The 15,267-nt window shown below is 31.5% G+C and overlaps 1 long non-coding RNA gene and 1 other non-coding gene across 2 annotated transcripts; both read left to right on the top strand.

Annotated features, from left to right (window-relative positions):
- Positions 1–10,908: 10,908 nt before the first annotated feature.
- Positions 10,909–11,265, top strand: LOC143192519 (uncharacterized). The gene is made up of 2 exons (XR_013004793.1): positions 10,909–11,032; positions 11,155–11,265. It is a non-coding gene; the product is annotated as an uncharacterized LOC143192519 (long non-coding RNA).
- A 674-nt stretch (positions 11,266–11,939) lies between these two features.
- Positions 11,940–12,021, top strand: TRNAL-AAG (transfer RNA leucine (anticodon AAG)). Its single transcript has one exon. It is a non-coding gene; the product is annotated as a tRNA-Leu (tRNA).
- The last annotated feature ends 3,246 nt before the right edge of the window (positions 12,022–15,267 follow it).

The raw sequence follows: 15,267 nt of genomic DNA, 5'->3' as shown, positions 1-15,267 counted from the left end.
TTATTGAACTATATTGTTATCGTTTTTCTTATTTAACACTAAAATACATATTAATATAATTTAAAATAATTTTGATCCCTAGTTTGTTGCCCATAAACCTACGAATTTGAAAAAAATTCATTCCAAATGTTCATTGATCTATTATTGAAGTATTTCATATAATCGATATTATTGTTATCGTCTGTTGACATTTAACCTTAAAAATGTAGCCAAACAACACTTACAGTGTGGGTATTAATTGTTGTTTATTTATCAGATACTAAATTTAGATTTCACCGTTTCTACGTTTACATGAATTGTGTTGTAATTTATTTATATTACCAATACAATAACTAGTTTTTATATTTGCGCGTTTAATTTTCCTGCGATGTTAATAATCCATGTTTTATTATAAATATAATGTTTTATTTGCCAACCAATTCGAAGTACTAGTACATTTCTTTGGGGTGTACGAAATGACGTATAGGAATAGAAGGGCTTTAGGGCTTCTATTTGATGGATCTATGAAAATACACCATTGTGCAGTATAGTACTGAATTTTAAATGCAACTAAAAAATCTAGTCGTCAAGATTTTTTTCTATATTACTTGTAATTTCATCATTCCAAAATATATATAAATAAGCTGAAAATACTCAAACAGCTTTTTTGTTGCATACCTGTGTAATTTGAAGCATACATAAACATCACTGATGCCACTTAGTGGTTACACAGCCGTGGGCTATTGGAATTTGGAGTGACCAAAACTTAGCAAACTATTCCATAAAGGATTTGCCATGGCATAAGGGTTTATCATTATATATACATTACAATAAGTCGCCAGTTCTATCCATAAAATTAAATAGTTTCTAAGTCAGCTACACATTTTAATTTTTAACCCAAAAACCTTAAAAAGAAATAAAAGGATTTCGAGGATTAAATAGAATTTACGATTGATCATCTTCAAACACTGGTCCGAATCATCAACTCGTCGTTTATTTTTTGTCAAAAGTGAGCTCGCGCAGCACCCATTTTGCACAGAGCTTTCTCATACCCAAATATTCATGAATGATATGATGTACACGTTCAGTTGATATCTTTAGAGTGTCTGCTATTTCATTCATTTTCAATTTACGATCATTCAGAATCATTTTGTGGATTTTTAAAATGTTTTCGTCGGTAACAACCTTTTTTTGGGCGTCCACTGCGTTCACCGTCTTCGGTGCTCATTTCACAACCTCTAAATTTAGCACATCAATCCTTGATGGTTGATTTTCCTAGAGCAGTGTCCGGAAACTCAGAATCCAGCCATGTTTTGGCTTCGACGGTATTTTTTCCCTTCAAAAAGCAATATATTATCAACACGCGATATTCCTTTTTATCCACTTTTTTTCACAATAACAAAAGTTGCTTCACTCAAAATGCTATAATTTACAAACTAATGATCCGACAGCTGTCAAATTTATACATGCATCTTTCCAGGGTTAGGGCTAAATAAAAAAACATATGGATTTAATTCTAGTAGCGCTTCTCATGTGTCAGGCCGGGGATGTTTCAATTTACCTGTTATATGATAAAAACATCGTTAGATTATTTGGAGTTAATCCATTTTATGGACTATTAAATGAAGTTTCTGTTTACTTTAAACATTCAATAAATTCCTCGAAACTATTTAGTATCAATTAAACCCGTTTTGGTTTATGATTGCAGTAATCTTTAACTGAGTCATTAGTCACTGACAATGTTTGGATTAATATTAATAGTTTGAAAGTATTAAGAAATTGGATTGATTATGACATTTTTTTCGTATGATAAGAAAGTACGATTTTATTATTTCAAATATATTACTCATAAGTTGCGTTGAATACGAATATCAGTCGCAGAGGAAAATATCGATACTTCGAAATATGTACTAAATGTCGATATGTGCAAAATATGTTGATAAATAAAATGATTGATGTATATTGATATAAATATATCGAAAAATATCAATACTGATCTTCACTCCAAACTACGCAAAATTCACTTGATGACCGTGAGGAAAAATCTAAATCACATAACAAAAGTTCGATGCTTCTTCTTCGAAAACCTTGGGATTTTACTATCGAAATTTTAGTTTATACTATAAGTTCGATACTCTTATTAACAACTATCGATCTATTTTTCAAAAAAAGATATCAAGAAATATCGATATCTATAAAATATTTGTTCAATATTTATACAAATATTTTTTAGGCATGCTTATCTTAAAATATTTTTACTACATCTCAATCTGCTTGTTAATTAGCGAAATGGGTGACACGATAATGAAATTCGACATGTATATATTGGACTAAGATTTAGAATAAGATTATTTATACAGGAAATTACTTAATGAAACGATTTTTTATGTGTTAAGTATATATTATTTATCATAAGAAATTTTTATTGCCAACTGAGCAGATGTGGAACCACTAAGGGTCAAAATAATAAAAAATATATTGTCATTCAATATAATTTACCAATATTTCGTTTTTTCTTCTTCTGATGATATGCTAGTTGGATCCTATTTCTGTATTGATAATGCATAATACTAAACGAATATATTTTCACACTTTCTACAGAAATTCGCCATTTCCAGATATGATTTTTTAAGGCTTGAAAATATTTCCGGGTTTGTTTTGAAACATTTGATTAACGCCACTCCCGAAGTTCTTACTTTAGTTTTAGGTCATTGTGGTTAAGTCTCAAATATAAAGAGAAAATATGTTTAATTCTTTCTAAAACAATTCATTACGACACCAGCATTACCATTAGAATTCCTGGTTTACACTATTAATAAGGATTTTCAAGTGTTTGTACCAAATGGGGAAAACTTGGAGGGTGAGTCTTACATGTTTTGGTCGAACACATACACTTAAATTACGGAATTCGATAGCGGTAGTGATTCAAAGTATATTTTTTTTACCAGAAGTCATAGATTTTTGGATGCTACAGTGCAAAATATATTTATATTTTCATTCATGTATGTTTTGTGTATGTAATACGTCTGAAATAAACAAAATAAAGGAGGGGGGACGAGTTAATATTAGTAAATAAGTAAAAACAACTGGAATAAGAAATGAGTCAACTTTATTTACTAACTCCCATTACTTCTTGACTAAGTCTTTTAAAAACTAAATTTTATTTCGTTTGGCAGGCAGTTTGTTTACCTGCCAGATGCGTTAAAAAAATCAAGCGGAAGAGGTCTAGTCACCATAGTTAAATATTTGTATATAATTTGTAACATATATATTCCTATGGAACTTTCTTTAAATTTGATCTTTCCTAACTCTAGCCCTCAAAGGAGAAAATTTATCTGAATTATTTTGTCTTCTGTTTCTGGCTAAGGAGTCTCTAAAAAGAATATTTTTGAATCTTAGGATCTAAAACTGTGAGGAGACCTAACTACAACTTATTCGAAGATACCTATTCGATTATTAATCTCAATAAAATTGGGTATATGACCTTTCTTTGTTTCTAACTCTCAATTGTTTCGGTCAATACAGCGCGCTCTATAAATAATTTATGGTTATACTTACAATATTTGTTTACATACACTTTTTTAGACGTTAACAGTTGAGGTTCTCTAAGTTACTAAGTTGAGGTGACTTATTGTTCTTGAACAGAGAAGGGAAAAAAGTATTATGTCTAAAATATAATTACTCTCGTCTTCAGGTCTTGATTTTGTCTTGAAACAAACCAAGATTCTTTGTATATTTAGTTTTGTTTTGTTTTCACTTTCAATTGTTCTTTCATGTCTCTCTTCATGTTCAGCTTCATTATCTTTTTTCCGCGTTCATATTTATATAGACATGCTTCTACATCTTTACCTGTTTCTCACTTCTTAGGCTGGTCTTCTACTATAGATTATTAAATTTTAAGAGATTTTTTTACCAGAGGTTTATTGACCTTTCTGAATATTTTCAAAATAAAAATAAAAAATTTCAAGCTACATTCTTCCGGATACAAAGCGATATAACTGAATCCTTTAAGTAAAATTTGAGATATCCTGACGACGTGATAGGAAAAAGTTATTTCGAAACTATGCGTTATAAGCTTGACACAAAGTTTCATATACAATTATAACTCACATTCGTTTCATTCAAGGTTGTCACACTACTGATGTATAAATTACTTTTGTGGCTAATGGAGTTAATCTACATTTGTCAGAAGTGGAAGTGGAAAATTTAATGACATAAAGCACCAAAGGTGATGCTCATGATATTATAAAATTGTTTAAAAAACCCATATTAAAAATGATAATAGTCAATTAATTAGCAATTTCAATTATCCGTGTTCACTTTACGTTCACGTTATCCGAATTAATGAAGCTAGTCCACTAATGTCTATTGTCTATTGCTGGGTTTGTTTCGGGCGACTGGTTTAGTTGCTATGCTATAAGAGTTAGAAAATAATGCGAATTTTGAAAAATCCCCTTGATCACATTTTTCTGAAAATATAAACTTTGTAAGTGTGTTAGTTTTATGCTCCATTTATTTTGGAACAGGCAATAATTCGAGTTCGGCACATGCGTAGTTCCATCTTTTTATTTATATGATATAAAGATATAGTAATATATACATATATATATATATATAGTATATGCGTATAGATATATTATAAAATATATGTATATAAGAATTAAATTAATTATTTTAGAGCAAATCTAGACAATATAGTTAAAACCAAACAAAGACGCTAGCAGTACCATTATAATGAAATTAGTGAAAATATACTAAACATCTCCTAGTATTATCAACTATGATCCCTAACGTACGTTTTGCTACTATTTTTGATTGAAAATTTATTTAATTTATTTAACTATACTCTTATACAAAAATGCGTCTCTTTTCCTTGTTTGTCCTTAGATAAATAGGGTATCGTTGATCGTTTTATATTTTGTTCATTTGATCAAGGTTTAGTTTTGTTAGAAAATTGTTTTTTTATAGTATCACTCTTCAATATTCTTGCATCCTATCAAAATCCTTTCTAACTTCTTCTTCTATGATTCTCAGTTTCTTCGACTTTCACTCTTAACAAATTCAAACTACATTTCATCTATAAAATAAAAAATAAATCGTTGCTAAAGTGTATCATGATCAAAATAAATGTCTAATCATTACCAGTTTCTATAGTTTTTGTTACTACTATTGATGACCTTATTAATGAATTGACTATATCCAACACAACACGAATCATTTTCTTCTGTGTTCTCGCTACTGCTGCATGTTCTTGAAATCTGCTGCTATATTGGGGATAATTTTTGGTTTTGGATTTTATAACTTAATTAACTAAAAATTTAACCTTATAATCTGCACTTACCTTTGTCCAAGAATAACACAACAATTTAATTATTATTCCTATAGAACTATTAATGTAGCACAAAAACTTAATATTCTAGGTTTTGTTGTTGTTTTTACTGGATCAATTGTATGGATTGACTCGAAAAGAACGTATCGCCAATAAAAACGGAAGACAATAGAGTTTATTCTATTTTCTGAACCAAATCTGAATTTTTTTTGTATTTAAATCTAATTAACAGTTACTACGATTAGCATTTCTGACCGAGACCGATCTACGTATACGGTCAAGGCCACAACGTGTGTAACATCGGAAATAGAGGATCTCGGTAAACGATAGTCTGAAACCTGTGAATCCCACGGCAATAGAAGCTAATGAAGGTCAAGTATTTGTTAGGATTAATTATGATGACACAGATCCTTGACCTATTAGTATTGCCTTATTAAATTTGTTGATAAAAATTATTTTCTTTTTTTGTGATCAGAAAGATTTTTTGTGGTTTTTCTAGTAGCTTTACCAGAAGTTTGTGGTATTTGGGTTTTAACACTGTATGGTGTCATAGTTGATTGACCTTCTTTTAACAATTTGCTATTTTTTATGAAATTTCTGAAGGATGAAAATAAATTATTACTAAGTCTGCGAAATTTGACAATATGTTCTGCGGAAATATTTTGAATCTTGCGTGTAAATTAGTGCTTCTTTCTTGTTTTTTCAAAGAAAATTTATCCATACTAGTGATAACCCTGTGTTATATAATATGATAATTTATATAAAACTTACCAAAATGTGTTTTCACAATACTTATATATTATAATATAACATTAATTAAAATAATAAATGTCTGTATATTAAAATATATTAGAGTAACTATCTTTAGAACTAACACTAACCAAGACATTTAAATAGCATTTAATTAAAATAATTTCTATTAAGTTTCAATAATCAACTATGTATTAATAAGTTTAAGTACTACATCACTGAACATTTTAACAAAGTTTTATAAGTAAGATTATTTTTAGAATTGTAACAACTTTAGAGCATTAAAAATAAATAATACTCCATATTCCTCTATGGCAGGCCTACTTGTATTTTCTTCAACTCAGAATAGACAATGTTTTGTTTGGCTCCGTCGTATTGGTCAGTTATATATAACTCTATGTTTGTAATTTTGAATGTTGGTCAGGGAGAAACATAATCTTATGCTTTAAACCCTCATGCTAAACTTTATCGAAAGCTTGAGCTTGAGATTGAGGCATTTGTTATGTTATTATGTTATATCAGTTATTATTCATTTATTAACCTGGGTTAAAGTACAAATATAATATATATCCTTTCCTGTCCAATTACACAGAGTAAAGATTTACCGTCATCCATTGTATGAAGATGAAAAATTCTCTCAAGATGGTTTTCAAATCGTATAGCCCTCTCCTGATTATCTCTGCCCAATCCCCATTTTATATCGAATTAGTTTGCATGACTGATGATACTCCATGATGTCACTCATAGTATCATTTTTTAGTTGTTTAATTTTTGGTCTCATTTGATCTCAACTCAATCTGGATCAATGGCATTTTCCCCTTCTTCTTATTTTTTTCTGATATTAGTTGAAGGATATCATTAGTGTAGTTATTAGCTTTTTGTCTGATTTCTGATTTTTCCATACTGATAGCTGTGCAATGTATATATAATAATAAAAAATACATGAAATCATCAGGGTTTTGTATAGTTGCTCTTATCACATCTATAAACAAAGTTTCAATAAACTTGGAGGAAATATTAATAAAATATTTACCATCGATGCTTTATATAATAATTTAAATATTTACATAATATATTGTCACGAAATTTAAGTGATATGTAAAAATTTTAAAGGGGATGAAAGGAAAGCCAAAACTATTAATTTACTTGTATATATTATCTTATATATGGGAAAGGAGAGGAGACTTGTTGAATGAAGATACAACACTAAGGCTAAAAACAAACAAATCCATCTCACTCGTACACCATTCAGGTATTCAAAACATGTAATAGTACTGACAATGCATAGTACTGATTCTATCAATTAAACACAATGACAATGGTAGTCAAAGTAATGACGGAATAATCATGATTGTTAATGGCAATCTTAGTCCATAGTAGTCAGCAACAATGATTATTATATTAAATTAGTATAAATGAAAGATAGTTTTATGGTTTCAGCTTTAAAGTATCAAGTATAACTCTTGTTTAAACCAGAAACGGATGTCAAAGTAATGAAACTAACTGATGTGTAGTTATGATTTACTGATAATCTAAAGCATACATAAACGCCACCGAAAATGGTTTTTGCTAGCTCTTGATGAAAGCGTATCTAGCGTATGTTCTTTGGCTTTTCCTCTTGTGCCTATTTCACGTTCATCAAAGCTGGAGCTGGAGGAATGAGTGCACAGTAATAAATTCAACGTCGGATACCGAACATTCATTGGCCTTCGATGAAACGTATATATTGCATTTGTTGTTAGGAAAAATGTTCGGTGGGAGTGAATCCGTATTTACGAATATATAGTATATATAAATATATATTATATATAAATATATATTATATATAAATATACTGACATTCTACGCGTTGCAAGCGAACGCCAATAAACCTTCGACGGTCGTAGTAAAACCGTCCAAATGGAGCTAAAAATATCCCAGCGTTATTATGGCAAGGATATGAAAAGGCTACCAAATGTTGTTCCTGTCGGCTCTTGGTGACTACGTATCTACTTTGCACTTGTGCGCATTACACGTCCTTCATAATCGGAGTTAGGAGAAGTCAGTATTTATATACTTATATTCAAGATTTTAGCTTTACCATAGCTACTAACGCTAATGACAGAATCTCGTTCCTTACTTTCTGTTCATATCATGTTCATACATCATACTTCATTCAAGCACAGTTTATTATTGCTCTCATTTACTGTTAATGTCTGTTCCATAATGATTTTTCGTTAATGTTATCCTCTAGTATCGACTAACATTGTTGTTAACTATCCAGGTTAATCTATCATTGTTGTTGCCTAACATTGTCATCGTCTTTTATTGATATTAACAACACCATACATTAACTCTACTTATAGATATATTATTTATTAGTCATATTTCAATATTCCCTGGATTAGTATCTACTGTAATAATCAGCGATCAGTTCATTATATTTCGTGTATATTTTTAATTTCATTCTTGCCATTGAAAATTGGTTGCTCTGGTACGTTTTCATCATGACATCATCAAGATTAAGTCGTTGTTATATCATTTATCTTGATTATGTTATATTGTTTTATTGAATATAATTTTTATTTAACGCCTTGGGTGTAAAAATAATCCCGGACTCTCTCTTACAATATTTAAAATGAAATTTTTTAAGTCTTATTGACAAAAGTTTAAAAATTTGACTCTCGTATAACAACGTTTCGTTATTATTTATAGATTATAAACCTTACTAAGTAGTTGTTTTAATATTTTCTTACAGATTATTTAAAAGCGTTCCAGGAATTTTAAACCAATTAAATCCTATTTAGTTCATTCGTTCTGTAGTCTCATTTTCAGCTCATTGCGTCACCTACAAAAGCGTGATAAAAAAACGTTTTAACTTGCTTTAAATATTTACGACGCTCCAGTGTCTAAAATAAAACAAAAAATTAGTCGTCACGTCCAATAATAATATTTTCTTTCGATGGTAGTTCCAAGTTCTTTTTCATCAAGCAAATAAAAATGGCACTTTTATTAATTTATTCAAAATAGCAGCCGTGATCGGAGAGTGATTCAGTGTCTAATACGATCCAGGTTACTTTGATGTTAATAACGATTTTTTTGAAAATAAATCGTAAATGTTTCGATAATTATATCGATAAAAAGCTATTAGTTGCAATTTTTTATTTATTGTTTATTGCTTGCAATTAGTTCAGTAAACACTATATAACAGGTCAACTGAAAAGTCCCCGGCCTGCCATAGTAAAACATATTTTTTTGGAAAACTTTTTTGTACCATTTCTTTCGATACCATTTTTGTAGTACGATTTGTCCTTTGCTTCAAAATAGGCCTCAGTTTCGGCGATCACCTCTTCATTCGACGAAAATTTTTTCCCAGCGAGCATTCTTTTGAGATCTGAGAACAGGAAATAGTCACTGGGGGCCAGATCTGGAGAATACGGTGGACGAGGAAGCAATTCAAAGCCTAATTCATGGATTTTTGTCATCGTTTTCACTGACTTGTGACACAGTCCATTATCTTGGTCAAGCAGCACTTTCTTTTTCTTCAAATGCGGCGATTTCCTCCTTCAAACGGTCCAATAACGCTATGTAATAATCGTTGTTGATGGCCCTTCCTTTTTCAAGGTAGTCAACGAAAATTATTCCATGCGCATCCCAAAATACAGACGCCATAACCTTCCCAGCCGACTGTGCGTTTTCCCACGCTTTGTGATTCGCACGCGATTCATCGTGTGCAGTCCACTCGTATGACTGTCGATCGGAGTGAAATGGTGGAGTTATATTTCATCCATTGTGACATATCGAGGCAAACGCTCGGGTTTATTACGGTTAATCATCTTCACACACTGTTTCGAATCATCAACTCGTCGTTGTTTTTGGTCAAAAGTGAGCTCGAGCGGCATCCACTTTTCACAGAGCTTTGTCATATCCAAATATTTGTGAATGATATAATGTACACGTTCAGTTGATATCTCTAGAGTGTCTGCTATTTCATTCAATTTCAGTTTACGCTCGTTCAAAATAATTTTGTGGATTTTTTAAATATTTTCGTCGGTAACAATCTTTTTTGGGCGTCCACTGCGTTCACCGTCTTCGGTACTCATTTTACCACGTCCGAACTTAGCATACCAATCCTTGATGGTTGATTTTCCTGAGACAGTATCCGGAAACTCGGCGTCAAGCCAAGTTTTTGCTTGAACTGTATTTTTTCCTTCAAAAATCAATATTTTATCAATACGCGAAATTCCTTTTTATCAATTATTTTCACAATATCAAAAGTTGCTTCACTCAAAATGCTATAATTAACAAGCTAATGATCCAACAGCTGTCAAATTTATACACGAATCATTTGAGGGTCAGGATTTACTAAAAATATATATATGGATTTAATTTTAGTAGCGCCATCTATGTGTCAGGCCGGGGACTTTTCAATTGACCTGTTATATTGGGGTAGTATATGATTGCAATAATGTTGTTTTGGCGATGTGTGTTTAAATCGTTGATTCAGTAACTGAGGTTAAATCGCCAAGATAAGCTGTTTTATCAGGTGTATCAGAAAGTCATAACCAGTTTTTCAAAAAGATGTCGTTAGGTTTAAGTATGCAACATAGAGTACTATGTTAAACATTTGGGTTTATTTCAAATTCAATAGATCAGTAGTATGTGACGTCAGGGTTAGTCACTAGTAATACATTTTCTTTACAGGTACCTGCAGTGAAATGGCGTTCTCAGAGCCGTCCTGCCAAGAACACGCAAAACAATTCTGGACGTTTTATTCTACTCACAAAACATAGAAATATAGAATAGGAACTTCAACACGCCTATAACCATATTTTGCGCGTCCGAATCACTGGGAAGCAAACATATTATGTTATGATTGGTATGACGTTATTTTTGTAGCATTTAAGGCAAATATTATCAAAAAAAGATTTTGTTTAAAAGTAAAATCGTTTTTCATGATGTGAAGTATGAACCATCTGCAGGTAATAAATCAACGTAACTCACAAACACAAGAATTAAGTTTATAGTCTACAGATATTTTATTTTGTTGACTTTCAATGCGTGCAGCTTGCACACTAACTTATTACTCATTTTTATGATATTGTTATTTGTTTCAGATATCTGGCTATTTTCTATTTCCTGCTATTACAATTGGACGAGTTAATTACACATTTTTGTGTCAGCAATTATTATGGAAAGCATGTTCTTGCATTTCTCTACACTCTTACCTATCTACAACATAAGAATGTTAATGTTATTTCAAAGTGCTATACGACTGTATTTATGAATTTACTGACGTATTGATGACTTACAACATACGTGCTTAGTTATATTAATAGCACGATATATTTTATTATAACTCGATAATTCAATAACTAGTCAATCTCCATTCTCGGTATGTATTTTTTGATTAAACTTCAACTTATAAATTACGAATAATATTAATACATTTATGACACTATATATTGACTAATTTCCTGCGTGTTGTTCAGTTACTGTGTTGCTTCAACGCTACAGTATTTTAGTCGCCTTATATAGTGTTTTAATCCATTTTACTTCGAAGTCATCAAGTAGTTCTTCGTTGATTACGTAAGTATTGCTAATAGTAAATTCAAGAATATTGTTTTGGTAGGTTTGGATTACTAATTGGTTTGCTGTCTGCACTCCCTATTATTTTGTCCAAGTGGGCTGTATAACATACTAATAATCCAATTGCCCTTTTATAAGGGAAGGCGGATGCTAAAATATTTTACTGATTCTGCTTGATATCACTCTGTTTTTGTCATTTCGCTTAGTGAAACATAAATACCGTAACAATGAATAATAAAATATCAATCAATAATATATCAAATAACAATATCAATAAAAAACAGCAACCAGCAAATATATTAAAGCCACTATCGGTAGCGTGGCCGAGCGGTCTAAGGCGCTGGTTTAAGGCACCAGTCTCTTCGGAGGCGTGGGTTCGAATCCCACCGCTGCCAATGATTTTTTGCAACTCAACAAATTAAAATCTGATTTTAAAGGAGAGAAAATAATTTCAGTTGCATTCGATGAATAAATAAGAGTCTGTTAGAAACTTTTAAAAAGTGAGCACTATTTTATATATTTACTATTTTACATGCTAGAAAAAGTCTCATAATAATAATCAAATGTATGATATAAATAGAAGTCTAATTCCTGCTATGACGGGAATGTAAGTACAGATGCAATAAATAGTTTGGATATATGAAATGGACTGGTGTGCCAAAATCGAAAAGAAACCACTTAAAAAACGTCGCTAACCTGTATTTTAACTGCAGTTTTTAACTGTAGTTTATTACATATACTTGGTTTTTTAGATCGATAAATAATACACTAGCAAATAATTTAAGATCGAATTTTTGCTTAACATTAACCAATTAAATGCCATCAATATTATTAAAAAATAAAAACGATATGGTTCTGATTATTAGAAGGAACAAGACGGTGTGTTTATATCAGATTGAAAGATGTGATGACTGAGATGTCTGGACATAGGTGTTTATATTAAAATAAGATTTTAAGTCGCCAGTTCCTTCCTAAAAATAAAATAGCTCTAAAGTAAAATGAATGTTTTTGTTATTTTAAAACCTTTATATTTATTTACCATTCTCTGAAAACCATCTCTAGTCTGTGGATTTCAGGCATATTATAGAGTAAATTAATATTTTAAATATTTTTAAAAAGATACCTCTGTCTAACTCGTATACCATTTAGGTAGACACAGGTAGATACACACTCAGGTTTTTATACAGATGGATGGAGAGTCAGAACTGTATTATATAACACCTTGCTCCTATATCCGTATAAAGAAACGGCTACAGGGATGTACGTGGACGTCATTCCGCCTGGACAGCCTACAGTTATAGTACAATTATGCTTGAATATCACATGTACTTTCGACTGTCAGTTTGTTTTGGAAGATCTTCGAAATGGCACTGTTTCTACACAAAGTTCCATGGTATAAGATGGTTCTATGGAATAGTTTTCTAGTTTTGGTGACTGCAGATTCCTACAGTCTACAGCTAAGAAACTGGGCTACTGCACACCGCATTTGGCGGCCATTAACCCTGAATTGCGAGCTTCTGCCACAGCACTTTAGTCCTCTTTAGTCGCTTTACACCATCCACTGTGATAGTTTATGGCCAAGTGTCGTTGAGCACTTTCAATCTATATTTTGAGATCTTACTGCTTTAGCTGTGATATTTTTACCCCAACTCCACTTAACTACACCAAAAAAAGCTTCGAGAAACTGCCAAATGATGCCAATACAACGTCAACCTGTCTTCCTTCGGTGATAATTAATTTGATTACGATTAATCGAATGAATTAAAAGAAAAAAACAGCCTTATGATCTCCCCGGAACTCTATCGACTGTGCCAATTATAATATGTGCACAAAATATAGAGATATTAGAAGGGTATCTCCCATACAGTAGTACCTGTGAACAAGATGAGCGTTCATTTGCAACCAGAAGGCGTGACTGATAACATGTGTAATGGGAAATTTAAAATATTTTATAAAAATAATAGTAATATGACGTCAAATATGGAGCACAGTACAATATATGCGTTGAGGACTATTCATTTTGTAATCTATTTTTAAATGTTCTTTATGACAAAGATTTATTGAAAATATATAATTGTAAGTCAGAGTGTTGTAAGAATATTTAGGTATTGCAATAAAAGGTGTTTCATTTTAGCCTTTTGCCATTCTGTTCTCTTTTCTCATCCACCAAAACGAACGACACCTAACTATTATCTTTCTAATTACGTCTCGTCTCGTTGAGAATGTTCACTACAGTTAATTGTGTTGAAAATACAGGCATTTGGTGCTATAAAATATTGGACAGACTGCTTGTTAAGTTTTGTGCGTAATTTGGGAATAAATTAGATCAGTTGAGACATCATTTACCAAGTCCCTGGCCTTGTCAAATTACATGTATTATACTGCCGGGCTTCAATAACTTAATCAACTCAATTGTTTCTCCACACTTTTCAAATCAGTTGCATATAGTTAACATTATAAAGCCCTGTTAAGCAATGCTTTTCCGTATTTCGGATTGTAGTTAGTCTGTGTAAAATATAGTCTACAACCCCTTTGCTTTTATTTAAGACCTCACAAGATATTCCCATCAGTTTTTCATTAAAAGCCATTTCTAACATAGAGCAGGACCTCTAGGAGAGATATGCATTATATTTGAAACGGTATTACATCTTGAGACACAACACCTGAGATGTCTTCAGATTTAAAGAAATCACTTCAAGTAAATAAAAAAGAACCATAAAGGCGTAGTTAACAAAATAAGAATCTTTAACAAGTAAGTTTTTTAAGTTTGCTTTGTCAGCCACGTTGAGAAATGTATCCAATGCGAAAGAGACGCTTTCGACATAAGCTTTGACGAAAAAAATTAAACCGGAATTATTTGTATATAAATCAAATTATTTCTATAGGAAGTATGTAATTAAAAAAAATCCAAAATATCCACAAACTTCTCGATTATTTCCACCAAATACAAATTATTTATATAAAATATATTTTAACATATTTAAATTTAAGTATATTGAAGCATAATCGTTTACAGTTCTGAAAAACCTGGAGACATAAAACTTGATAAAAATAGATCATCGACATAATAAAAGATCCCGTTCCTGTTGAATGCAGCCGAACCCCGGCCAAAACGCATTCCAATAAAAATATGATCCACTCTGAATTGCATCACGTAAAGCAGGAATCTAAGTTTTTTTAAACGGTCGTTTAGCTGATTGCCAAGACGGCCGGTTTGAGCAAACTACCTGGTTCCTTTAAAGCGTCCGCTATTACCGACTGTTTCTATACGCTTCTCGTAATGAGAGAATCATTTAAAAAGTCACTCGCGTTACATCGGAACAAAACTAAACGCTGGAGGAACAACAAAGGGATGAGACGACTTCGCTTTTGTTCGCTGCTTGAAAAAGTACGAACTAGAAACATTCGACGAGAGGTTATCGCGATGGAGATAGGGGTCAGAGACGAAGGGCTAGAAAACATGACCCGTTATAAGCAGTTCATTTCACTCGATAAGTCAATGTTGTTGAATTAACATCGAAAAGTGATTTTAAGGTGATTAGTCTAATGTTGTAATGTATATGGAAAATACACGAAAATATACTAGTGATCACCTTGTGGCCGAAATTCGACTACAATATAGAGTGGGGCAAAAGTCGCGT

The sequence above is a fragment of the Rhynchophorus ferrugineus genome, unplaced genomic scaffold (assembly GCF_030347505.1).
Source record: "Rhynchophorus ferrugineus isolate W39M unplaced genomic scaffold, kcgeb_rfMv2 rfM3, whole genome shotgun sequence".
Taxonomy (NCBI): Eukaryota; Metazoa; Arthropoda; class Insecta; order Coleoptera; family Curculionidae; genus Rhynchophorus; species Rhynchophorus ferrugineus.
The sequence above is the reverse complement of the archived record's forward strand: the minus strand, read 5'-3'. Positions and strand labels throughout refer to the sequence as shown.